The sequence below is a fragment of the Durio zibethinus genome, chromosome 21, assembly GCF_047325235.1.
Source record: "Durio zibethinus cultivar Kanyao isolate XHJ-2024 chromosome 21, ASM4732523v1, whole genome shotgun sequence".
NCBI classification, from domain to species: Eukaryota; Viridiplantae; Streptophyta; class Magnoliopsida; order Malvales; family Malvaceae; genus Durio; species Durio zibethinus.
Window position 1 is genome coordinate 14,892,414 of NC_143182.1, and position 27,754 is coordinate 14,920,167.

General features: G+C 31.1%; 1 pseudogene; it reads left to right on the plus strand.

Moving 5' to 3' along the window:
* The first annotated feature begins 1,716 nt into the window (after positions 1-1,716).
* LOC149512935 (ribonucleoside-diphosphate reductase large subunit-like) lies at positions 1,717-27,497 on the plus strand (annotated as a pseudogene).
* Positions 27,498-27,754: the final 257 nt, after the last annotated feature.

Below are 27,754 nucleotides of genomic sequence, written 5' to 3' on the forward strand. Positions count from 1 at the left end.
GAAATGATAGAGCACGTTTCATGGGCTGCATACCTTTATTATATGTATGGATGAAAAGCCACTTTGAATGCAAGAAAAGTATTTTTATCAAACTTGATTTTTACACTTGGAGTCCGATTAGGGAGTTCTGTGAGAGCATTTGGCCAGAAGCAAAGACTCAGAAGGAGTGGAAATGTCTACTATAAGGGCTCACAGCTGCTCAGGTAAAATAGTTAGCTCCTTGGATGGATAGGGAATCTATGTTATATCGATATGGATATGAGACAAGAGTTCCATTTTTAGGTCTATGGGGGTCAATGAGCTATGCACCATTGATGGTAAGGAGATAGCATGAAGAGAACAATTTACTCCTATGACTTATAAGCTCAACTAGTTTGACTGTTCATATGGGGATCTTGAAACTTTCTAGAAGATTGATAGCATGATTAAGGCCTAAAAAAAGCCCAAAAGAGTAAGCCCAAGGCCATTCACTGATAAAGTCACTTAGGGATATCTGATTTGGAGAAATAAGAAGGGTCAAAATATCACATTTATGCCTCCGGATCATCACTTGCAAGTGAGCCAAGAGTTAGACAATAAGCTTTCTGAGTTAGAACATGAAATGGAGAAGGAGGAACTGAAGCAAGAAATTTTGAAGCTGCAGGAAAAAAAGGACTAGTGGCAAAATAAAGCAAAAAAATTAGAAATCTAAGTCCATAGGATCTCTGAAGAATACAACAAGGCCCAAAAAGTTTTTAGAGAATGGGATGATGCCCATAAGGAGTTGAAAAAGCTACGATAGGAGCATAAAAGGTTGTCCATACAAGTACAAGCTAAAGAAATAAACAACACAAAGTTGGCTCATGAGAATAAAGAATTGAAGGAAAGTGTGCCTAAATGAAAAATGCTTTTATAGAGGTTGAGTAGGAGAATCAATGGCTTTCAGACTACATTTTGACTTTGATATCAAAGTTGAGTGAACAAAAAAATCATGTAAGAATCCTCATGAAAAGCCACAGAGAGTTATCCTATCAGGTGTGATGCGATAAAAGAGAAAGATTGGAAAGATAAAAATACATAGAGCACCTCACAGCTCAGATAGGCAAGACCATGATCAAAGTAGGTGAGATGGCAAAAAAGACTGAGGCACTGAGAACTTTAGTTAACCAATAGAGGATATCGACAAAAACTGTTAGACTTCATTGAAGAGGCTAAAGACCAGTATGAGCAAGTTAGGTGTTTCTATAGAGGAACAATATTAGATTTGATGTAAAATAGACTTTTGTGGAATAAATAAAAGTTTTCTTTTGTTGAATTTCTTTTAATGGGCAAATATTTTCTTTTCTTTTCTCTTTTTTTCTTTTTTGTCATTTCCATGCATTTGCATCACATTCATTCATTCATTATCATAACATTATCATTGAATTCTTAATTATGATACTAAGGTGCAAGAATAGCTACACATCTATACAATACTCGGGCTAGAACCAAAATGATGGAATAGGATAATGTAAGTCACCTTGAAAAGATAGAAAAAGCTTAAAAGGCATTGAAAAAGAAATTAAGCAGGGTTTTAAAAGCCCTGAAAAAGGTAAATAGAGGAAAAGAAATAAGGAGGATGCCTCACTGGAAGCTACTGAATCAGTATATCCTTCAAGTTTTGATCCACAACAAACTCAAACTACCCTAATATTCCAACCTCAACAGGTAACTTTTTCAAAATACAAATACCCGGGAATGACTTATGCACCCAGTCATGAGAACATTCAAAGTTATGACAATCCTGTTTATGCTAAAAAGATAGCTGAACCCATTCAGCTCCCTATGGCAGATGAAGTGAAGGAGAAAGAAAGCTATAAACAGTTGTCTTTAGAGAGTTCTAAAACTGATCAAGTAATGAATAGGTTGGAAGAAAGATTACGAGCTGTAAAGGGCATTGATTTTTATAGATCCATGGATATAATGGCACTTTTTCTAGTATCAGACGTGGTGATGCCACCCAAGTTTAAAGTATAAAAGTTTGAGAAGTATGACAGTTCTAAGTGTCTTATTAGACATATCATCATGTACTATTACAAAAGAGCAGCACATGCTAGTAATGAGAAGCTGCTTATGTATGTATTTCAAGATAGCTTAATTGGATCCACAGTAAGGTGGCATGTCCAATTAGATGGGACTCGCATAAAGGTATGAAAGGTTTTGATCAGGTCTTCCATTAATCAGTATTGCCATATCATTAACATGGCTCTTGACCATCTTTTCCTGTAAGCAATAGAAAAGAAGACATTTGAATCCTTCAAGCAATATGCTCAAAGGTGGTGGGATGTAGCTGTCTAAGTACAACCTCCTTTAACAGAGAAAAAAATTATTGTATTGTTTGTGAGCACTCTAAAGTCGCCCTATTATAAGAGGATGATAAAAAATGTGACTAAAAATTTTGCTGATATGGTAATTTTGAGAGAGATCATATAAAATACCATAAAAAATGGTAAGTTTGAAAGATGTGAGTCTTTCAAAAAACCACCCAAAAAAAAAGAGAGTGAAACTCAAGCTGTGAGTCTTGAAAGGTAGCAATTCAAAACTATTCTCGACCTACTTACCCTATATACCACCACATGGTAAACCATACTTCTGTATCTTCTTACCAACCAATTGCTCGACCATCTTACCCATCTTCACCAAGGTCTCATGCTCATTCAGTCAACACTACCAGTAATACCAAAAAACCACAAACCAGGGAAAGACCCAATTTTGATCCTATACTCATAAGCTATATGAAACTATATCAAAAACTCCACAAGGACCACCTAATTGCTCCTATCCCTACTAAATAGTTTGAACCTCCTTATCCTAAATGGTATGATTTCAATGCTTATTGTGACTATCATTTTTGGAGTAATGGGACATTCTACTAAAAATTATGTCCCTTTCAAGCATAGGGTACAAAGTCTGATTAAAAAAAGATTGATAAGCTTTGACACTAGTAGGAATTCAGCACCCAATGTCAGTAGGAATCCCTTGCCCAGTCACATAGTCAATACTTTGGATGTAGGTGGAAAACATATGAAAAAAAGAGTATAGGAGCTTAAAATGCCATTTAGCCAGTTGTATGATGCCCTATATGAAGCAGGACTAGTACAGCCAGTAACTTCATGCTCTTACATGGGAAGACATGTCCCTAATTAAAGGTGTAAGTATTACAATAGAGCTCTAGGGCATTCTATTGAAAAATGTCAATAATTTCACCAAGAAGTGCAAAAATTAATAGACTCTTACCATATAGAGGTACATAAAAAGTCAGAAGCCTCTAAAAACATTAGGGTGACCATGACAGACAAGTGGGTACCAAAACCTATCACCATACGTTGCAAGGAGAAGCCACAATCTGGTGGGAATAAGTTTGTTCCCAAATCAGTAGCTCTTAAAATTTCATGCCCATTTTCTTATAAAGATGACAAGGTAATTTCTTGGAAGTATAAGAGTGAGGTGATAACTTAAGGGCAGCAAAAAGATATGCCAAAATCTGAAATTACCAATATAACAGATGTGGGAGGCATAACTAGAAGTGAAAAATGTTACACTCTAACAACTTTGGAAAAAGAAAAAGAGAAGCAGATTAAACTAGAGACTTCAAAAAAAGATACTTTGTCTCTGGATTTAGTAAGGCTGCTTGAACAAGAAGATAAATTCATTGAGCCTCATTAAAAAATTATTGAATTGATCAATTTGGGTGATTCTAACAATAAAAAAGAGGTCAAGATTGGCATTTCACTCCCAGTTGTTGATCAGCAACGGTTAAATGATTTGCTCCAAGAGTTTATGGATGTATTTGCCTAGTCCTACCAAGATGTGTATGGATTTAACACTAAAATAGTAGAGCATAGGCTACCATTAAAGCCAGAATGTAAATCGGTGTAGCAAAAACTAAGAAGAATGAAATCAAAGATGCTGTTGAAATTCAAAGAGAAAGTTAAAAAAAATTTGATACAGGCTTCTTGCAAGTAGTCAAGTGTCTTGAATGGGTGGTTAATATAGTATCTGTCCCTAAAAAAGATAAAAAAAGTACAAATGTGTGTAGACTACAGAGATATGAATAGAGCTAGCCTTAAAGATAATTTTTCTCTACCTCACATTGATACCTTAGTGGATAATACAGCCTGACATTCAGTATTCTCTTTCATGGATGGATTTTTTAGCTATAATCAAATAATAATAGCCCTAGATGACATGAAAAAGATCACTTTTATTATCATGTGAGGAACCCTCTACTACAAAGTTATGCCTTTCGGATTAAAGAATGGTAGGGCAACTTATCAAAGAGCTATGATAACCATCTTCCATGATATAATGCACTAAAAGATTGAAGTATATGTGGATGACATGATTACCAAGTCTTGAAAAAGAGAGGACTATGTGGTTAACCTCAAAAAATTATTTAAGAGGTTGAGAAAGTTTCAGCTCAAACTGAATCTAGCTAAATGTACATTCAGAGCTAAGTCGAAGAAGTTATTAAGATTTATAGTCAGTGAAAAATAGATAGAAGTGGATCCGACAAAATCTGATCTATCTAGAATTTATCTCCACCAAACATACAAAATGAGGTTTGAGATTTCTTAGGCAGATTGAATTATATATCCCGATTCATTTCTCAACTCACTCTCAAATGTGACCCTATTTTCAAACTCCTTCGGAAGAATAATCATGGGGAATGTAATGAATAATACCAAGAAGCCTTTAATAAAATTAAGCAGTACTTATCAAACCATCAAACACTAGCACCCTCTGTTCTGGGAAAACCATTGATTTTATACGTAATGGTACATGAGGGCTCAATAGGATGTGTGCTGGGCTAATAAGATGAATCTAACAAGAAAAAAAAAGCTATTTATTACTTGAGGAAGAAATTCATAGAGTATGAGTCCAAGTATTCATCCCTAGAGAAAATGTGTTGTGTTTTGGCTTGGATAGCTAAAAGACTCAAGTAGTACTTGCTTTACCATACAACTTGGCTCATAGCTAAAATGAATCCCATCAAATACATCTTTGAGAAGCCTTCACTATCAGGAAGAATCGTAAGATGGCAAGTGATGCTCTCGAAATATGACATAGTATATGTGAACCAAAAAGCAATCAAAAGAAGTATCATCGTTAAATTCTTGACAGATAGGGCCACTGATGATTATGAGCCCATATAGCTTAATTTTTCAGATGAAAAACTGATGGCCATTTCAGAGTTAGAAGAAAATGAAGATGATGAAGAGATATGAAGGATGCATTTTGATAGGGCCGTTAATGCCATGAGACATGAGATTGGAACGATTTTAATATCTCTAATAGAACATTATTACCCTGTTATGGTAAGATTGAATTTCAACTACACCAATAATGTAGCTGAATATGAGGCTTGTGTTATAGGATTGCATGCTGCTTTGGACAGAAAATTGAAACATTAAAGATGTTTGAGGATTCAACTTTAGTCATTTATCAACTAAAAGGTGAATGGGAAATAAGGGATTCAAAGCTTATTCTTTATCATAAGTACATCTTAGAGCTATGTAAACAATTCAAAGCAATCTAGTTTGAACACTTACCTTGTGAAAAAAATCAGATTGCAAATGCCTTGGCTATCTTGCTGTAATGGTATAGATTGGTGATACTATTAAAATTCAACCTATCAAATTAGATATCAAAGACATGCCAGCACATTATGCCAACTTGGAAGAAGATGAGGATGGTCGCCCTTGGTACCATGATATTATGCGATGTCTAAGGAATCAACAATACCTGGATCTAGCGATAAAAAATGACAAGAGAGTCTTACGAAGATTAGCTATGGAATTCTTTTTAGATAGAGAAATTTTATATAAAAAAGGCAAAGACCAAGTGTTATTACACTGTGTAGTGCCTCTGAAGCTATAAAGATTATTGAGAAAGTTCACAACGGTGTATATGGAGCACATGCAAATGGACATATAATGGCAAGACAAATCATGCGAGCTGGATATTATTGGATGACAATGGAAAAAAATTGCATTGATTATGCTCAAAAATATCACAAATGCCATATTTATGCTAATAAGATCTATGCTCCACCCAGTGCTTTACATGTTATAACACCACCTTGGCCATTTTTTATGTGGGGAATGGATGTCATTGGTCCCATCACACAAAGGCCTTAAATAGGAATAGATTCATTTTGTGATGATTGATTACTTCACTAAATGGGTTGAAGTTGCCTCTTTCATAACTGTGACTAGATCAGTGGTCTATAAATTCATCACAAGATAAACAATTTACAGATATGAGCTCTTAGAAAGAATCATCTCAAACAATGTCAAGAATTTGAATAGCAAAATGATGCAAGAAGTATGTGTTCAGTTCAAGATCAAACACCACAATTTAGCTCCATATCACCTAAAAATGAATAGGGCAATAGAAGCTACAAATAAAATATCAAAGGAATTCTAGAGAAGATGATTGAAACATACAAAGATTGGCACAAGAAGTTGGCTTTTGCTCAACATGTGTATCAAACTTTCGTACATTCCTCTATTAGGGTAATTTTTTTCCTTAGTTTATAGAATGGAAGTCGTATTGCCAGTAGAAGTAAAAATCCCATTGCTAAGAGTCTTAAAGAAAGTGAGATTAAAAGAAGCTGATTGGATTCAAAAATGCTATGAGCAATTGAACTTTATTAAGGATAAGAGATTGACGGCACTGTGCCATAGCCAATTATACCAAAAGAGAATAATGAGAGCTCATGACAAAATGGTCAAGCCTCGTCAGTTTCGAGAGGGAAGGTTGGTACTGAAAAGAATTCTTCTAAGTCAGCATGATGATAGAGGGAAATGGACCCCGAATTGAGAATGACATATCTTGTGAAAAGAGCCTTTTCGGGGGGAGCTTTAATTTTGTCAAAAATGGATAGAGATGAACTTTCTAGTCCTATTAATTTTGATACGGTGAAGAAGTACTTTGCTTGATTTCAAAAAAAAAAGAAAAGAAAAGAAGAGTTCAAGTTGAAAACCCGAAGGGGTAGCTTGAACCAAAAAGAAAACAAAAACAAAAAAAAAATGAAAAAAGGGTCAAGTTGAAAACTTAAAAGAATGGCTTAGATCTAAATAAAAAGGTTCGAATTGAAAACCTTGAAAGGCAATGTAAATTGAATTTGGGTTAATAGAATATGACATCACTTGGAAGCAAGCCAGGAATAGTGAATTTCAAAAAGCTTTGAAGTGTTAGGGCATCGTATCTTGATTGAGTTTTTGAAAGAGGTTCAAGATTTGTTGTCATGGTTATCTAATAATTTGTTTTGGGGCATTACTACCCCAAATAACCAATCCTGAATACTCTTTTTTTTTTTTTATCTTTATACCATCATTTATAATTTATTGCTTATCTAAATAAATGAAAACCGACTTATTGTTCTCTCTTAGTTTTATACATTTCCAATATATTTATCCTTTTTCTTTATACCTTGCCATGAATGAAAGAAAGGCATAATTTGTATCCCCCACTTTGAAATTGAGACAATGGTTAATAATTGAATGAAGTCATAAGAAATTGTGATTACTTTGAAGGATTAAAGAAGACAAAGACTAAAGATGAGCTCCTTCCAAATAAGAGCAAAATAGTTTCCATAGCCCTATTGGGGATAAAGATAAATATTCTGGCTAATGAAAAATGGTTTCTTTGTCAAAGACATGCATTTAGGATGGTTTCTTCACTAAAATGTGTAGTGAAGATAAATATTTAGAGTAAAGAAGGATGGTTTCTTTGCTAAGGAGGTGCAAAAATAAAAATACAGAGCCTTAGAACCATAATTGATGTTTCATTTACATTCTAGATAGGACATGCGCTTATTTAATCCTAGCATATTTTGAATCATTTGTTATGATTCGTGGTTTCATCCCGATCATTTATTTCTGACCTCGACTCGATCCTGGTCATTTTATTTTGATTCGTGGTTTTATCAAGGTCATATGATTCGTGATTTCATCTCGATCATTTATTTTCGACCTCAACTTAGTCCTAGTCGCTTTATTTTGACTGTGGCTTCGTCTCAGTCACATGATTCATGGTTTCATTATGATCATTTATTTCTAACCTCAACTTGATCCTAGTCACTTTATTTTGACTCGTGGTTTCATGCCGGTCACATGATTCGTGATTTTGTCTCGATTATTTATTTTTGACCTTAACTCGATCTTAGTCGCTTTATTTTGATTCGTGGTTTCGTCTCGGTCTCATGATTCATGGTTTCATCTTGACCATTTATTTTCGACCTTGACTCGATCTTAGTCACTTTATTTTGACTTGTGGTTTCATCCTGGTCCCTTGATCTTGGCTCAGTCCATATTTTGTCCTGATCATTTATTTTTGACATCGATCGATCTTGGTCACTTCATCTTGATTCGTGATTTCATCCCGATCATGTAATTTTAGTGCGGTCTAGGTTATTTTTCAGATTTATAGATCATTCCTGAATTGACTCGAATAAAGTGGGTGTCTAGGTCTTTGCAACATCTCTGTTTGATAAAGATATGCAAAGAGGGGTAGCTGCGGACACCCATTTGTTTTCGGGCCCGATTAGGCCTAATCAATGTCTGGGCCTGATTAAGCCCATTGACATCTAGGTCTGATTAGGTCCATTGACATCCAGGCCCGATTAGGCCCATTAGTGCTTAGGTCTGATTAAATAATTTTTTAATTGTTATTATTATAGTACATTAGTATTATCTTATCATATTATTATTATTATTATTATTATTATTATTATTATTATTATTATTATTATTATTATTATTATTATTATTATCATCATCATCATTATTATCATCATCATCATCATCATCATCATCATCATCATCATTATTATTATTATTATTATTCATTTTTTGTTCTTTGTTGCTTTCCTTTTCTGTTCCAATACACACGTGCACAAAGGATGGATTTGCGATTAGAATCCCTTGGTCAAACACATAATCAAATTGCTGAAATTTTAGACCAAAAATCATGCTAGATAGAATTCAATCCCAAGATTCAAGCTTGAGATTGATTCTGTCCATTTCTTTAAGTTGATCCTAGGATTGCCTATAAATTGGATAGATTCTAATACTATGAAACACATAGAAATTTTTTGAAAAAAGAGTTTGGAGGAATTTTGGTAGTAAGGGTTTCTAGGATTTGGAAGTTGGGATTCAGGGTTTAATTCATAGTTCTGGCGTGATTTTGGGTTTCAAAAGGTGAATTTGAGGTTGCAGAGGGTTCGAGGAAGGTTTAGAGCTATCTGGGAATTTTTCTAGATTGTTTTGGATTTTTTTGGGGTTTTTTAAAGAATTTTAAATTTTTCGATGGTATTTTTCAGTGAAAGTTGAAGTTTTCGACGAGATTCTGGCAAGATTTCCAGAATCTGGTGTGTTTTTCAAAAACTGATAGGTTTTTCAGCTTTTGATTGAATTTTTTGATGACATCCCTAAAAGTCGGTGAGATTTTTAGTTTTCAATTGAGTTTGCTGATTGGTTTTCTAAAGAGAAGGCATAGGAAAAATTGGCTGAAAAGAGATGGCAAGAGGCCTTGAAGTAGAAAGACGTTGGGCTTGGCTTATATACCGCCTCTACCCAATGTCGTTTCGATCACTTAGGATCCGCATGAACCCGACTCAAGATCAGCGTGCTGACCTTGGTATCGACCCGACCCAATTGCAGGTTTTTTCTTTTTTCTTTTATTTTTATTTTTTGATTTGATTTTATTTTTTTAATCCATTTTTTTACCTTTTTTGTTTTATTTTTTTAAAGGGGAAAAAAAAGAGAATTATTTTTAAAAAAATCCTTCAAAATAAATCTTTGTAAATAATGTTTTCAAAATAATAAAAAATAAAAAAAATTGAAAGGTTCATTATTTTCTTTAGGGAATAAAAATTAATAAATCTGACGACAGAGCTTATTCAGAGTGGGACACTATTCATAAATACTCATAAGGTGAGAAAATTATCCTAAATTGCTATCAAACTATTGAGACGATTTTAGGGTTAATTTTCAATATTAAGTTATTTGGTAAATCATAAAAATGATCGAGGCTTGGATAATTTAAAATTAAAACTGATACCATCCTTGAATGGGCGTTATAGGGGTGCTACAACCTTTCCATGCGTAACCGACTCCCAAATCTAACATCTATTTTACAGATTAGATTCAATTAGGTGACCAATCACACCTAACCAAAAAAGATTGGTGGCAACTCCTTTTCTTCCATCTTTAGCGGTAGGTCTACAGATTTATATGTCATGATAGGTAGCTGTGGCATTAACATCAAATAAGAGAGCCTTTACCTCTTTGATAGCCTCTATTTCCTTGACTCCCTTAGCCCTTATGACCTCAACCTTAGCCCCTTTCTCCTCTACTTTGGGCCATATCTCCTTTACCTTTTCTTCTTCCACCCCCACCTCAACCACCACAGTTTATAGCCAATACCTTAAAACCTTTGCATCACTAGCACTCTTAATGACAATCCTTCTTTTTAGTGTCATTTTTCTCATACAAACCAACAAATGACATGAAAAATATCAATCAAAAAGTTGCTTACCACAGAAAATTTTCCAATAACATAGAAAGACAATCAATGGCATAATGGCACTCAAACAACAAAGTCCATTCTTAACAGCAAATTGTAGAAGTGAGTTTGAAATTTTGAAAATTTTTTAACTTTCCTATTTATACCTACCCAAACAACATGAGTAAAATGGTAACAATTGGGACCATTTCAACATTGAACAACACCAGTGAAATGATATCAATTTGGAACATTTCAACCGATTACAAAATGGTCCAAATTAATCCCCTTTAAATCCAACCTTTTGGTTGCCCAATTTTTTAAAAAAGACATACCCATTCCCTCTTAAAAAATCGATTCAATTTAAAATTTAAACACATTAATTACATCTAACCACTCTTAAACTCCATTACACCACATGTCTTAAAAAGCTGTAACATTCAAAAACATAGGTGTGTGGCCTAGACTACCTCATCAAATGTGCTACACCTATGCGTGTTCATTCTAGTCAATTAGTATTTCACATCAAAATTTTCCTAAGTCCTCACCTATTGTTGTGCCTTGACAAAGCACACAACTTGCCAAAACAACACTTTTCACCTTATAACGGCACGTCATCAACACAACTTGTCAAAGAAGTACCCCTCACCTTGCAAAGACATGTCATCAACACAGCTTGCCAAAAGAGCACCTCTTGCCATGCTGGAACTTCCCACCAATATAGCTCGCTAACTTAAGATTGCCTTCCTACCAAGCACATTTTCTAAAGTCTTTTTAACAATTTAAAGACAGTCACTTTATAATCCTCCTTAGACCTAGGGGCCAATTTTTGAAGGAAATTATGCATCATTTTATAGAGTTAAAGTAGCAAAATTTTAAAAATTTTAATTCTCTAATGCCAAGATTAATCAAGAAAATTATAAAAACAACATATATATACAAGCATGCATAGTTTTGGCTAAAAGTGTTACCTTGAATGCCGAAAAATTTTTGGTTCAATTTGTTGACCTTTTAAATAGATTCCAAGCCAAAAACAGCTGTCTAAGTGTTTAGCCCCTAATAGTCATCCAAATGAACTCTTGTGAAAAAACCTTCTCTAAATTTTGGTAGAATTCAAAACTATACTCTAGCTAGTAAGTATTTGCAAGACCCCTTGTATTTTCTTAAGTGAAACTTTTTTCTCTTAGTTTTTCTTGTTTCTTCTCTAGATACTTAGTTATAAGACGGGGTTGCTTGATGTTCCATTTATAAGGGAAACATTCGGCCACAATAGGTTTAATGTTTGGAATGCAAACTTTCACAATTAACCTTATACTAGCCGAATGTACCAAATAAAAAAAACTCTTTATCTTGTTTTTATTTCCTTTAGTTTTGGTCATACCAAAATTAAATTAAGTCCAATTTAATTTATCCCAATTTTAATATTTTACAATCATCCTATTGTGTGTGACCCATTAGGTTTTTTAGCATATTGGCAATAAACACAAGCATCGTAAGCATTAGTATTTAGATATGGATGAGATATGGATGAAACAAACTTTTTTTCTTCATAACCAATTCTCCAACTAGCCAATCTTATGTTTGTAGATCATGATCAACATTAGCTTCATTGCCATCACCCCCAATTGCTAAAAAAAAGTTAATATGACTTGACGACCAGTCCGTGAATGGTCTTAGTGTATAATTAATATCCTTTCATCACATAGTATCTAAGTTTGAACATTGAGTATGGTTTAGTATCTACTCAATCTTGTTTAACTATGTTAACTCTTGTCTTTGATATTAACTCACAAATGAGCTTTGAAAAAATTCTAAGATACTTTTAAAATTATTTCACTATAACCAAAGATTTTTAAACTTAATTCAATCAAAACTAATTAAGATACTTTCTTGATCACATAAGGTAATTAATCATATCTTGATTACTTCATGCATCTTCATATGCCTCATGTTATTCCTAACAATACTTAACTAGAGTATTCTTGGTTAGAACATAAATAAAGTCAAAGTATAACATTTATCATATAAGATCATAAATAATCTCAAGTCAAAGGATCACTTATATAACTATTACATGAGAAAGTAGTGATAAACACTATGTAAGCTGCCATATAGTATTCTCATATCGGGTCTTATTCAACGAACTTATTCTTATAACAAGCACCCACATATTAGGTTAAATTTTTTCAAACTTCAACCTATAAGATTGATTCTTTGCTTCTTAAGCAAGAGCACAAACATGTGCTAGTCTCAACAACTTTTGTCAATGTCCTCTTATTGATAAAGCATAAACTAAGAATAATTTTTGAACATATAGCTTTCATGCAACGATGATCTCATAATTGCAATCTCATTATAATTCCCTTACAAAGCTTTATTTATTATAAATACTTTATCATATAAGCATCAACATTAAAATATATGTACATAAGCTCAATGATAAAGAAATAAGACCTTTATAAGATATCGAATATCAAAGTATTACAAATATGATAGTGTCTTAGCCAAAATATGATTTAACTTGAAGGGCAAATACCAATAATTTTTCACTTGCACTAAAGCCAATCAATCATGAATCTAATACCATATTTGATTGCATGTTTATCATATTTCTACTATGACATTGCTTTAGTAAGAAGATCAATAATGTTATCCTCAATAGGTACTCGTTCAATTTTAACATCACCTCTTAAAACAAAGTTTCTAATAAGATGATATTACCTCAATACATATTTACATATTTGATCAGACCTTGGTTTTTTAGCTTGAACGGTAGCTCCATTGTTGTCACAATAAATTGTTATTGGATAAAAAATGCTAGGACTTGATCCAAATAACCTCTTTTGCAGCCTCAAATATAGAGATGTATTTGGCTTCAATTGTAGAATTTGTATTGTACTTTACTTGAAACTTTTCCAACTCACTATTCCACCATTCAAATTAAAAACATAGCCACTTCAAAAGTTGTTATCATCCTTGTCAGATTGAAACCTTGCATCATAATAGCCCTTAACAAGTAGGTCGGCTCTATTATATATATGAAATACATCCTTAATTCTTCTTAAGTACTTAAGGATTATTTTTTCAGCCTTTCAGTGATATTCACCTAGATTTGCTTGATATCTACTTGCTATGCTTAAAGCATACGAGATAACAGTTTTTGTGCATAGTATTGCATACATAATGGATCCAATTACCGAAACATATGGAACCTATTTCATGCTATCTTTCTCAATTTGTGTCTTAAGACACATTTTTGAAAAGATTTATGCCATGCAACAATGGCAAGAATCTTCTTTTAGATTTTTCTATGCTAAACTTTTTTAACACTTTGTCTATATATTTGGATTGTAAGAGAATAAGCAACCTTTTTTATCTATCTCTATAAATTCTTATTCCCAATATATATGTTGCTTCTCTTAAATCTTTCATGGAGAACTTCTTTGATAACCAAATCTTGGTAGATTCTAGCATGCTTATCATTTCCTATAAGCAATATGTCATCCACATATAGCACTATGAAAACAATTGCACTCTCACTTGTATTCTTGTATACACAACATTCATGTAATTCTTTTATGAATCTAAATTTTATAATTGCTTCATCAAAATGTATATTCTAACTCCTTAATGCTTGTTTAAGTCTATAGATAGACCTTTGAAGCTTACACACCATGTCAACAATTTTTTTCGATTCCAAACCTTCGGGTTGTGTCGTGTACACATCCTCTTGTAAATTTCCATTAAGGAATACTATTTTGACATCCATTTTCCATATCTCATAGTCGTGGTATGCAACAATCGCAAGCAAAATGCTAATAGATTTTAACATGGCAATTGGTGAAAAAGTTTCATCAAAATCAACTTCTTGTTTTTTATTGCAACTCGTTTGACTTTGTACATTTGTACAATGCCATCCATGTTGGTTTTTTTCGTGAAAACCCACTTGCACCTTATGGGTTTTGTCCTTTTGTGCAATTCAACCGAAGTCCATACTTGGTTTACATACATGGATTCTGTTTCAGACTTCATGGCTTCATGTTATTTCTTAGAATCAATGTCCAAAATTGCTTTTTGATAAGTAGTAAAACCATCATCTATGATCAACTCATCCTTGCCCATAAAAAACTATATCTCTTAAAAGTGTGGTAAGTTTTACTTGACCTATGAAGTTTTTATGTACTTTGAGTTTTCAGTTGTGTATTTGATGCCCTAGCCATTAGCTTAAGTTCCATTCACATGTCAAATTGTGTTTCTTGAACTTCATCAAGTTTTATTTTACTCCTACTGTTCTCTTCAAGGATAAACTATTTTTTGCAAAAGACATCATGTATAAAGGCAAACACATTTTATTGCTCAAAGTTATAGAAATAATATCCAATAGTCTCTTTTGGATATCCAAAAAATTTACACTTAACCAATCTAGCTCCAAGCTTTTTGACTTGTGCATGTTTTACATAAGCATCATATCCTTAAATTTTTCTGTGTGACAAGTTAGGTCTTTTACCTTTCCACATCTTATATGATGTTTTGTCAACGGATTTAGATGGAACTATATTTAAAAGATAAGCGGTTGTTTCAAGTACATAATCCCAAAAGGATATGAGAAGATTTGAATTACTCATCATAGATCGAATCATGTCAACAAGGTTCTATTTCTCTTCTCAAAAACTTCATTATGTTGCAGTGTTCCAGGTGGAGTCCATTGTGAGAAAATCTCATTCTCTTTTAAATAACCTAGAAATTTATGGCTTAAGTATTCACCACCTCAATCAATCTAAGTGTCATGATACTTTTATCAAAAATTTTTTCAACCTCCATTCTAAATTCTTTGAACTTTTCAAAGGATTCAAACTTGTGTTTCATTAAATACACAACCATATCTTGTATGATCATTAATGAATGTAATGAAATGTAATGAAATAGGAGTATCTTTCTATACCATTTATGTTCATTGGGCCACATACATCCTTATGTATTAGTCCAAGAACCACACTAGCTTTTTCTCCTTTTCCAATAAAATGTGATTTGGTAATCTTTGCAAGCAAACATAATTCACAAGTTCCATATGATTTATAATAAAAAAGATTAAAGTATCCTTGTTTATGTACCTTTGTGATTCTTGTTTCATTGATGTGACCAAGCCTACAATGCCACAACTAAGATTGATTCAGTTTATCTAGTTTAGCTTTCTTGACATTTATATTAAGAACATCATTGTTTAATCTAAGAATGTATAAGCCATTATCATACATTCCCATGCCATAAAACACATCATTTAAAAAAAAAGAATAACAATTGGCTTTAATATTAAATGAGTATCCATCATTCATACTTAAATAAGAAACTAAAATGATGTTTTGAGTTATGATAGGAACATAATAACAATCTTTTAGTTCTAAAACTAAACCAAAAGGTAAAGGTAAATAATAAGTCCTCATGGCATAAGTAACAACACTTACGTCATTTCTAACATGCAAGGACACCTCTCCATTTTTTAGGTATCTACTCTTCTTTAGTCTCTATATGTCATTATATAAGTGAAAACCACATTCGGTATCCAATACCCAAAAAGATGTGTTAAGAAGAAATAGATTGATCTCAATCATAAACATACCTGAAGTAGAAGTTTCTTTAGACCTTTTCTCTTTCAAGCTTACCAAGTAAAGCTTACAATTCCTCTTCCAATAACCTTCCTTACCATAACGGTAATATGCACCTTTGTCATTCTTAATGTTGCTAGCAAGCTTGATAGCCTTGCTTATACCCCATTTCATATCAACTTTTCTTCTTTTTGGTTGAGCAAGCTTGATAACCTTGCTTGTACCCCATTTCATATAAACTTTTCTTCTTTTTGGTTGACTTATTTTTAGCCTTGGATAAAGAAACTAGAAGAGCCTCATGCTTTTGATTCTTAATGAACTTTTTAGTAGTATCAAGCATATTCATTAATTGTGGTAATGTTACTTCTATCTAATGCATATTAAAGTTCAATACAATTTGTGAAAAACTACTCAAAAGAGATGACAAGATCGAGTCATTACTTAACTCATGATCCATCACAAATCCTAATTGTCCAAGTTTCTCAATCCAGTTGATCATCTCAAAACAATGCACTTTGATCAAAGTAAAAAATGACTATTGGAGCATCCATATTCTCATATTGCCTTTACAACTCAAAGGTCATGCTAACCACCATGATACATATGAATTGATCAGTATGTTCTTTATGGGTTTCATAAATCCTCTACACTATATCGTTAGCACTAGCATCTAGTTCCAATGAAATCAGTTCATCAAGAATATAAAGTATTTTCTCTTGTCTTAGGACAAGCTTCAGATTGCAGTAGCAATCATTGAAGTTAGCCTTGTGAGCTTGTTAACATCAAGTATGCTATGAAGCAACAAGTTATTACTCATTTGTAACCTAAAAAATTGAACAACTATTAGTCATATTATTCAATACCAATATAGATAAGGTCCAAATCTATATATTGCTTGCTTTCACTATTTTAATCAAATCAATAGCCCTTACTATCAAATCAAAAAAATCATATTTTTTTAGTAGGTTAGGATCCTATTTAGTTTATCATAACCTTAAGGTTTTCCTCAACAAGTCATGATAAGAAAATTTGGTAGATAACTTGCTTATCAATCACAAACCCATGTGAGTCATAGATTAATTAGGTGACAACTCCTTGTCTAATTAAATCTTACGTGATTCACCCAATCATTGTCTCTATCATTATATGATCAAGTTTTTCACATCTGGATAATACAATGATAGTTAAGTAAGACCCATTAACCATAACACAACCTTGTTTTGAATAATAAGTGCCTTGAGTTTTGTCTCAACCAACCCCACTAGTAGAAAGTTCAGTTGTTTATATTAATAGAAAGTATCAAGACTTAATATTTTTCATGAGAGATTTTTGATTCATCACAGGTCTTATTAAGCATGCATAAAAATTCATCATATATCCAATACATGTAATCTTATCATGCATCTCATAATTATACATGCTGTTTATCACATATAAATTCTAGCATGTATAACAATAAATCAATATAGCATACATGATATTTATCTTATAATTAACATGCATACTACAATAATCATCATGTTTAATTTAAATTCCTGATCTTGCACATCTATTCTTTGCATCAAAATCAATATCCTATTTCAATCATCAATCCAACTCAGTGTGATGCAAGGCAAAGACATGTTTAGCTAACATGGTCAAATACATCTAACTATTATCTTAAGAACATGTAATTTGCAATTATAATTTCCTAAAAAATTAAGGAATTATTATTTCACTTGAATTTTAATGTAAAATTTTTGACATCATCTAAATGATTTAGGAATGCCAATCAATTAAAATCAAGTCAAATTACATGCATTAAGATTTTCCTAGTCCAACTAGGTGTTGTAGTGAAATAGTTTCTTGCTAATTAGAAGTTCTAAACAATTTAGAAAGTCCAAATCAATTTAGATTTTATATGAAATCTTATTTCTCAAACCCAAACTATTTAAGAATCCAAATTCAACAAAAATAGCACTAATCTAAGGCTTGGCTGAAAACCATGCAAGAAAGAAAGCAAATTGTGGCTAGGGTACTTTTTATGGAAACTAGGTAGTTTTGGCCATCTTTTGCAATGCCACTCCTACTAGCCACTATCCAAGAGTTCTAAACTCTTTCCCATTCTTTCTTATGCCTTTGGTTATGATTCTTGAATCACAAGTAACAATTACTTTGACTTTTATAAAAACAATCCACTAAACCTAATAATCAATAAAGCAAATCTTGAAATCTTAGTGAACAAGTTTTCTAAGATTCCCAATATTGATTACCAAGAAGATATTCATTAAAATCTTAGCAAGTTTTTAAAGTCTCTTAACTTTGAAAAACACCAGCTGCATCAAGAAAACCAATTACCATAATCATATTAGGATAACCATGCATAATTTGCATATATAATACATGCCCAGCTGCCACTAGCAAATTTTTGGGCTGAACTTTGTCATCAACTTTTGAATAACCAAATCAACTTAAAAAATTGTAAATTTGTTACACAATGATCATCAATATGTCTATTTTCATGTGTTAAAATTCCATAGCCAAATAATGTCTCTAGAGTGAGAAAAAATTTTTGTAATATCACTACAGCAAAATTTTCCTAATATGGATAGATTGCAAACAAAAAATTCATTAAGCATGCAAACAATATCCATGAATCATAAAATCCAAACCTAATCATCTTAAGCTATCATGCTTTGATATTCTAAAGGAATCCAAACAAAAAAATATATGGAAAATTTTAATTTTTCCTCCTCTACATCACAATAACAGATTATAATCAAAACAGTTTTAATATCATGAATAACCAAACAAACTTCTAATTTGTATAATTTATATTGACAAGGCTTTAATAACACTTGAAGGGAATTACACATCATTATACAAAGCTAAAGCAGTAGGATTTTTCAAATTTTAATTCTCTAAAGTCAAGATCAATCAATAAGATTATACAAATAGCATATATATACAAGCATTCCAAGCCAAAAAGCTACCTAAGTGTGCAGCCTATAATGGTGATTCACATGAACTCTTATGACCTTCTCTAAGGTCTGATACAACTCAAAGCCATACTCATGTTGGTAATATTTGCAAGACCTCTTGTATTTTCATGAGTGAAACTTTTTTCTCTTAGTTTTTCTTGTTTCTTATCGAGATACTTAGTTACAAAAAATGAGGCTTAATGTTCCTTTTAAAAGGGAAGCACTTGGCACATTAGGTTTAATGCTTGGAATGCAAATTTTCATAGTTAACCCTAAGCTAGCCGAATGTACTAAACAAGAAAAACTATTTCTCTTGTTTTTATTTCCTCTATTTTTGGTCATACTAAGATCAAATTAAGTCTAACTTAATTTGTCCCAATTTTCATCTTTCACAATCATCCTATTGTGTGTGTGACCCATTTGGCTCTTTAGCATGTTGGTAATAAACATAAGCAATGTAAGTTGTAGTAGTTGGCTAAGGATGAAACAAACTTTTTGTCTCCATCACCAATTCTCCAATTAGCCAATCTTATATTTATAGATCATAATCAATGCTAGCTTCATTGCCATCACCCCTAATTGCTAAAAAAAAGTCAATATGGCTTAACAACCTATCCATAAATGGTCTTAGTGTATAATTAATATCCTTTAATCACATAGTATCTCTGTTTGAAAATGAATTATGGTTTAGTGTTTACTCAATCCTAATCAACCATGTTAAGTCTTGTCCTTGACATTAACTCACAAATAAGCTTTAAAATAATTCTAAACTCCTATTTCACTTTGGCTAAAGATTTCTCAATTAATTCAATCAAGACTAGCTGAGATACTCTCTTGATCACATAAGGTGATGAATCCCATCTTGATTATTTCATGCATCTACATATGCCTTATGTTATACCCAACAATACTTGACTTGAGCACTCTTAATTAGAATCATAAGTAAAGTAAGGTCAAAGTATAACATTTATCATATAAGATTATAAATAATCTCAAGTCAAAGGATCAGTTTTATAACTATCACATGATAATGTAGCTATAGACACTACATGAACTACAATATAGCATTTTCATATCAAGTCATTTTGAATGAGCTTGTTCTTGTAACAAGCACACATATGTTAGCTTAAATTTATCCAAACTTCAACCTATGAGATCGATTGCTTACTTCATTAGCAAGAGCATAACTAGTGCTAGTCTTAACAACTTTTGTCAACATCCTCTTATTGATAAAGTATTGAGTAGAAACAATTTTAAACATATAGCTTTTAGGCAATGATGATCTTATAATTGCAATCTCATTGTGATTCGCTTGCAATGCTTTATTTATAATCTGAAAACTTTATAATAGAAACATCAACATTAAAATATATGTATACAAGCTCAATAATAAATAAATAAGACTTTTATAAGATAAATAATATCAAAGTACTACAAATATGACAATATTTTAGCCAAAATATGATTTGGCTTGAAGGGCAAATACCAATAATTATTATATCTATTTACTTAATCAACAAGATTAATTCTCTTGGCCACCTAGCCACAACACACCCAACTGCCACATCACCACCAGTAAAGGTCGACATCGGATCCTTCACCATAGAACTAGTTTGCTCAACACCTCCACTGACATTCTATCAAGGCTTCACTTTAAAACTAAATACTTGACCTCCAACTTGTTTGGGACCATTAAATGCAACCCATGTTGCCTAAGATCATTTGACACAATTTGTAACCACCCACGTAAACCCTCATCGAGCTCTATATAGACTCACCATCAACTATTAATGGCTCAGGTAAGTGATCACCTTTTGTCTCATATATAAAGTAAAAAAAAAGTTCTAAATACATACGACTCAAGCATTCCCTCTTTTTAATGCCTTCTTTGTGCTCTTAACCTTCTACCTCACCAAACCTATAGACATTTGTTACTGACTTGAATATTGGAATGTGTCTTGAAAAACCAATTTTGGCTTCCTTTGATTGTGTTTTCTGACTGCAAGTCCAAATTCCCTCACCTTCAACCTCCAACCAACATTTTTTTCAACTAAACATCCAAAAGCATCATCAATAAAAAAATTTTACTCTTATTTGAAGCTAATTTGCAATGTCGTCAGTGCATTGAGCTATCAAATTTCTAAACTATATTAGATTAAAAAGTATACTCATATGATCTTCAATTTCATAGAGAGTTACTGACATTGCTCCTTTTATAGATTATTAATGTTGACTTATGTATTTCATCTTATAAATTTCATCTTATTGGTTTTAAAATTTAAATTCAAATTATCTTTAATTTAGTAATCTCAAATTTTAACTCGGACACCTATTCCAAGCATTTTAACCCCCCAAACATTATGAAAACCCCACTACATAAAATCAAATAAGTAAGTTTCAATTTTGATTTGGATAAAGAAATTAACACAATCATTAAATCATTGTAAAAATAATAATGAGGAGTGTTTATAGTAGTGCATATATTAAAAAAACAACATTAAAAGGGAGTGTCTATAATAGGGAATGTCTATAGTAGTGTATATATTTGAAAAACAATGATCCCCAAGTTTAGCAAATCTATAACATTATATTAAAGCAATCCTTGTGCTGTAATTTTAAAACAAATTGGCTTTGGGTTAAATTATGATTTGAAAGGTAATGATGGAAGCACAATGGTTTGTAAGGTTAATTATGGAAAGAGATTTGATATGGCTGAAAATGTCATTAAGGTTAGTTGAATTAATTTAAAAGAAGCTTTTGGAGGCTTTATGACTAAACATGAACAACATATCTTTGGTTTGAATCTAAAAAATGAGAAAGCAAAATGTGAAACCCTCATAACATGTTTTACTCTAGAGGTGACTATCTCTCTATTTTATCCTTGAATGGGACCTTTAAAGTATTTCTTTATATCCTACTTACTTTTTTTTTTTTAGAAATTTTTTGTTTAGATTATTCTTTTTGAAAATAAAAATAAAAGTTTCTCGATTAAAAAAGTTATGGGCAAAAAATTGGTAGCCTTTAAAAGTTTTGCAAAACAATTATAGATCACTCTATCACAACCATTTCAAAAAGACTAAATTTGCTTTCATTCCTTTTTTTTTAAATGAAACTCCTACCTAGGTAAAAAAAAGATAGAAGAATTATTTTTTTAAACATCCTCTTCTTAGCCAAAATTTCTCAAAACTCTCACGGTCAAAGTTTATTATTATTATTGTTGTCCACCATAGAGACATTTTTACTAACTTGAGTATTGGAATGTGTCCCAAAGAACCAATTTTGATGTCCCTTGATTGTGTTCTCTAACTACAAGTCCAAATTCTTTCACCTTCAACCTCCAACCAACTTTCTTCTAACTAAGCATCGAAAAACATCATCAACAAAAAACTTTTCCTCTTTTACTTAAAGTTAATTTGCAGTGTTGTTAGTGCATTTGAGCTATCAAATTTCTAAACTATATTAGATTAAGAGGTATGTTCATATGATCTTCAATTTTATAGTGAGTTGTTGCCATTGCTCCTTTTATAGATTATTAATGTTTAGTTATATATTTCATCTTATAAATTTCATCTTATCAATTTTAAAATTTAAATTTGAAACATCCATAATTTAGTAATCTCAAATTTTAACTTAGACACTTATTCCAATTGTTTTAACCCCCCAAACATTATGAAAATCCCACTACATAATAATAATAATAATAATAATAATAATAATGACGAAAGCAGAATTGTTTTTAAGGTTAATTATGCAAAAAGATTTGATATGTGGGACTGAAAAAGTCATATAGGTTAGTTGAATTATTTTAAAAGAAGCTTCTGAAGGCTTTATGACTAAACAAGAACAACATAGCTTTGGTTTGAATCTAAAAAATGAGAAAGCAGAATGTGAAACCCCTCCTAACATGTTTTACTCCAAAATGTGACTACCTCTCTAATTTATCCCCAAATGGGACCTTCAAAATATTTCTTTATATCCTACTTACTTTTTCATTTTTTTTAGAAATTTTTTGTTTGGATTGTTCTTTTTGAAAATAAAAAGAGAAGTTTCTTGATTAAGAAGCTTATAGGCAAAAAATTGGTAGCCCTTAAAACTCTTGCAAAGCAATTGTAAATCACTTTATCACAACCATTTTAAAAAGAGTAAATTTTCTTTCATTTCTTTTTTTTTTTTTACTAGTGAAACTCCTACCTAAGTAAAAAGAGATAGAGGAATTTTTGTTTTTATACGTCCTCCTATTAGCCAAAATTTTTCAAAACTCTCTTCACTAAAGTTTACTGTTATTGTTGCTGTCCACCATAAAAAATGTTAGCATCATCTTTGTTTCCAGCCTTTTAGGTAATCCCACCCTATTATTTTTCTTTTATTGGCCTATTATTTAGCTTGTGGTAATAGTATATAACCTTTGTTGTTTAATTTTATTGATCTTGGTGTTCTTACTCCCTCTCATGAGAAAGTTGTCGAATCTTAATTTTAGAAAGCAGAAGAAAGTTAAGAACAAGACCAAAAACAAGAACTAAAAGAAAAACTTGAGGGCTAATTCTTACATTTGATATTTTATTATACTTAATAAAATTACTTTTGGTTTTCTTTTTTTTTTGTCGTCTAATTGTAATGGCATGTTATAGATCTTAGGATCCTTAGATAGTGTTTTAGTTTTACCATGTTGGATTAATTTACATTTATATTTCTGACTTATGTTTAATAACTTGCCCTATGAATGACAATTTTTTTTTTTTAAATATGAAGATGATGGAGAAGTTTTATCATTGATCTTGTCAATTTGCAAATTTTATCGTAAAATCTTGATGAAGTTATGTTCATTTTTTTTATATTAATATGGCTTTAGTTTCATATGGCTTTATAAATTTAATTCATTTTCTAAAAGAAATGTTTTACACTGATGTTTCAAAGAAATATATATTTTTAAGAATATAAATACTTCTCTTTTGTTTCTCATATGAAGTTGATCATATGAATACAAATAACCTCAACTCTCATGGCTTAAAGAACCTGAATATTTTTTATCATGAAAAGGTTGCTTTTGCAACTTGAACCCTTAACCCAACTCATCATCAATCAACCTCTCAATTTTACCAATACTTAAATGCTTCAAATAAGTGAATTTTATATCTCAAGCTTCAGCCACTTAGTATGCATTTGTTCATAGTATAAATGATGTTCGTATAGTATAATAACACTTAGTAGTTTCTTAATTTATCTATTTTTTTATAATTTCTCATATATGAAGACAGGATTTTTAAGTGCTTTTGAATATTTTGTATTTTATATCTCAAGCTTCAGCCACTTAATATGCATTTGTTCATAGTATAAATGATGTTGGTATAGTATTATTACACTTAGTAGTTTCTTAATTTATCTATTTTTTTTATAATTTCTCATATATACAGGATTTTTAAGTGCTTTTGAATATTTTTGTATCCATGTGATCAAGTACTGCTTTTTGAACTCTTTGTATTCAAGTAACTTAAGTCTAGGTTTTTTTTCAATTTCCATATTTTTTCAATTTTTAAAACTATTAGAACCAATCTCTAAACTCTTTATCTTGCTATGACAAATATTAAATATGTAATAGTGTAAAATTTAATTAATTTATTATTTTATGTTGATTATATAAAGTAATTCTCATTATTTATATAATTAACGTTTAAAACATTTTTCAAGTTGATTGCCATCTAGACACCATTAGCATAGTTACATGGATATTACAAGATTAAAGGTATTCACTAATCTTTTTACTTTTTCCCCTTTTGATCTTATTTATCTATAACATTCTATAAAAGTTATTCCTTACTTCTTTGCTTCTCAATTTATTATACACATAATCATTGTATTTAAAAATAATTAGAAGGGTAATTGATAGAGGGGAGAAAACATGGAGAGAAAAATGAGAGAACAAAAGGAAGATTCCATATATGCATGGAGATGCTTCACAGTTTGCTTTCCTCAATAACCAAATATGTGCAGCTTTTAAAGTCTTCCATAGATCCATTGGCTTACAACAATTTTTTCTCTTTTTTCTGTCTTTATTCCTTATTTTTTGTCATAATTAAGGTAATTTTTCTATTCTCATTCTCTCAATTTATTTATTTATTTAAGCTTCATTTTAGTTTTTAATTGTTTAATTGATTTATTTATTAACAATTTTTGGATTTGATCCCACATTTGGCCGTGAGTACTAATTTTCTCCCCTCAAATCCCTTTTTTATTTTCTAAGTTCTCTTTGGTTTTTCTTTTTCTTCAAGTTTCACTCTTCAAGAAAGATACCCAAAATGCTTACCAAAGTATGTTCCTTTTCTTAAGTTTTCAAGTCTAAGTTTTCAGTTTTTAATGTATTAGGAGAGAAAAGGGTTGATGGATATTTATTGCTTTGTCATTATATGGTATAAAGGTTAGATTTTTTTATTTTTAATTTTGTTTTGATGATTTTATTTGATATTGAAAGGAAGAAGAAGGTAGGGGGTTTTGAAATGGAGTGTGTTATAAAAATTGGATTCCATGACATCAATTTGGCTTCAAGAAAAGCTAAAGAAGTAGGTTGGTTTTCTTTTAATGTTAGCAAAATGAAGGAAAAAAAACAAGGAAGTAAACTTTCTATTTTTTCATTGCAAATAAAGTTTCATTGGAAATAAAGTCATTTTCAATAATATTAGCTTTTTACATTTATTTAAATAATTAGATAGTGCAATAGTGATTTGTCCTAGTAAACTTAAATCTTTATTAGTAAATATTAAATACCTTCTCATTGTGTATTTTTTATCCATTTTCTATTTGAAATATAAGCTATGTCTTTTTTTTTTTAATCTCCTGCTTCTATTTGATTTGTTAAAAATAATTTTAATAGGATGTTTGATAGAAATAATAAGTAATAAGTTTGTTAGAAAAATAACTATTTTTTCTTAAACTGTTCTTATATTATGCTTTAAAAGAATTATTTAAACAAGTAGGGCCTAAACTTATGTTTTGTTATGCATGAATATAGATGAATTTGAATTGAGATTGATAAAGTTTATGCCTTATTCAATCATTGATCTTAGAGGAAATAATCTCTAAGTGAAAATCCTAAATGAGATTGCTCTGTTCTTCTTTGAAAATAAGTGATTTTATTTATGTTTTGAATTTCAATTCTCAGAATAGATATTTTGATTCAACAATCTGGTAGAGATTTGGTTCTTTACCATGCAAATTAACTCATCCATTTATTGCAAGATAGAGTCCCATCCATCTAGCTTATCTTTGTGATGGAATGGATCTCGTTGTATTGTTACATGATGTCTCTATTAATATTATTAATAATGATTGTGTTTTCCATTTCTTAGGATGTTGGGACAAGTTATTGAAATTATTACAAGAAATCATGACAAAATAATTGATGTTTATTACTACCCTATTGAAACTGCCAAAAGATCAAATTTATGTCATAAACCCATTGGCATTGGAGTTTTGGGACTTGCAAACAAATTCATCTTACTTGGCATGACCTTTGATTTGCCTGAGGTATATTTGATTACAAATACATTGATTTGGTATAGTTTTTTAATCTAAATTAGTTTTGTCTCAATGTTTACTAGTTTAGAATTTCAAGCTCAATAGCTGAACAAGGAATTATTTGAGACCATATACTACCATGCTCTGAAAGCTTCTTCTGATATAGCTAAGAAAGAATGCCCTTATGAGACATAAAATCGAAGTTTTGTGAGTAAAGTAGGTGATTTTCATAATTTTTTTGAAATGCATGTAAGTATTTTGGATTTTAGTTATTTAATGTGATTACAATGTCTTAAATGCTCATATCTTGCTTATTTATTTTACTCACCATTGAGTTTCCTGTTAAATTGTAGGGTATTTTTTAGCTAGACGTAGGGTGTTACTCTTTTAGATCAGTGGAATTGAAATGCTTTTAGGGATATGATAGCTAAAAATAGAATAAAAAATTCACTTTTGTAAGCACCTATGCCTATTGTTTCAACTAGCCATATTCTTGGAAATAATAAATGCTTTGAGCCATATACTTCCAATATCTATAGTCATAGAGTTTTGATGTGATAATTCTTGGTTTCCTTTTATTCCTCTCATTTTTTTATTTGTTCTCCATTCCTTAAAACTTATTTCTATCTATCTTTAGTGGGAAGTTTGTGGTGGTGAATAAACACATTTTTCCTAACTAAACTGAAATGGTTCTTTGGCCTCTTATTGTTAAGAACAACTAATATATGAGGATGGTTTTGCTAAGAATATTCCAAAAATACCTCAAGAACTAAAAGTATTTACATGTATGAATTATTGTTTTCTCAATGGTCTTATTCTTAACTAGCGCCCAGACTTCTTTTTTTTTTTTTACCTTTAAATGTGAATTGTGAAGCTAAGGCTTATATTAATCTGTACATCTATTACTTATAATAACAGGAGTCCCTAACTCTAATTTTCTACACACGTATTGAATGTCTTAAAAATAAATTAGAAGATGGACAATAAAAATTCTTTACACTGTTTACTTTAACCAACCCAGGTTTTTAGAGAGTGAAGTTTCTACAATTTTAAAGGTGGATTCTTGAGCTTGAAGTCATCAAAGATATATCTTTAGTTTTCCATGTGATAAAAACTCTAAAAATCTGAATGTGGTTTGTTTTACTAGCTTTT